Below are 1,502 nucleotides of genomic sequence, written 5' to 3'. Positions count from 1 at the left end.
CCTGTATAATGTGCTCTATAGAGGACTTTATATTGTATTAATTGTAGATTAGAATTTCTAGTTATTTTAAATATTTCCAAGCATATTTTAGACCAGGTGTTTTGGTCAAAGTTGACTGATAAGTCCATTTCCCATTTAGCAACATGTATTGATATTGAGTCGTCTATTCTAGATAGCTTATTGTAGATTTTAGATAGCAATTTGGAATTCTTTAAGTTCCAGTTAATCAGAAGATTTCACTATGTGCTTCCAAACCTTGCAACCACGAGGTTGGAAGCCAGATTTAATATGTCAATATAACTGATTGTGCTTCCAAAACGCAAGTAGACCAACACAATTAGGCTTAGGCGGGATGAAGGTAATTTGTTACACCGCAATATCAAAACACAATAACGGTATGTAAAAATGATGAGTCACATGAGGTGAAATGCTGAATTTCCACAAGGCTGCAATAAAAACTGGGATATAAGCATTTCAGAAGATGCCTCATGTTGTTACATACAGTACATACAGGGTGATTTGAGATTAAGAAGTTCCAATATACTTACTGGTGTCTCTATTAATGTTTTATTAAGCTTAAATTTACATTTAATTATATATTTAATTTGTTGATATTCTAAGAAGTATTTCCTGTCTATGCCATATTGTATTATTAATTTATTAAATGGAATAAAGTCTACACCTTCAAATACAGTATATGTTCCAGATGTTCAATTCCTTTACTTCTCCAACCTGGAAAGTTTAACATATTGTTTTGTTGCAGGATGTCAGGATTGTTCCAGATGGGTGTTTGTCTACATGAGAGTAGAGAAGACTTTGTCATTTTCAGAAATTCCTACCATGCTATCAGAGATGAGCTGATATTAATGCTTTTAAAGCAAGCATGTCGTTTTATGTTTGCGCTTAGAAATTGAAGATCCGAAATCCAAATATTATCGCATAAAGTTTGTTCTATGTCCAGCCAAGTCTCGTCTAGTTGATTAGATTCTAGAATCTAGTTAATTCTAGCTGGCCGGGCGTCCTGGTGCGGCCCGGGCCGGGTGTTGGCTATCTGCTCCTCTCCACCTCAGAATGATTGGGTCTACCTCCTGGGTTCGGGTGTGTGCTGCCTCCAGTAGGGAGTGGGTGCATGTCCTGGACCTGGGGGGTATATAGTGTGTATCGAGGGTATGAGTGGAATGTGGCGTCCTTGTATGTCTTTGATTGAGTGAGGGTGAGGATGAGGGTGGGATGGTGCGATTGTGTATGTGTATGTTTGGGTATTTGTCAGGCTGGGGTCTGGGCTGTCCCCCCTGCTGGTTTATCTGGGGGCCCGCTGCTACTCGGCCCCCCGGTGGGGTGTGCGGCTGGCCGCCGGCGTGCTGGGGGTTCTCGGGGTCTGGGGCTGGGCGCTGGGGTGTGTGCTGGCAAGCCTGGTGACTACCTGCTGGGGCTCGGGGACTCTGGCCCTGTCGGGCTTTGGCCTGGAGGGGGTGTGCCCTGGAGCCCGGACCTCTGTACCC

The sequence above is a fragment of the Austrofundulus limnaeus genome, unplaced genomic scaffold, assembly GCF_001266775.1.
Source record: "Austrofundulus limnaeus strain Quisiro unplaced genomic scaffold, Austrofundulus_limnaeus-1.0 Scaffold291, whole genome shotgun sequence".
NCBI lineage: Eukaryota > Metazoa > Chordata > Actinopteri > Cyprinodontiformes > Rivulidae > Austrofundulus > Austrofundulus limnaeus.
Note: the sequence above shows the minus strand (reverse complement) of the source record.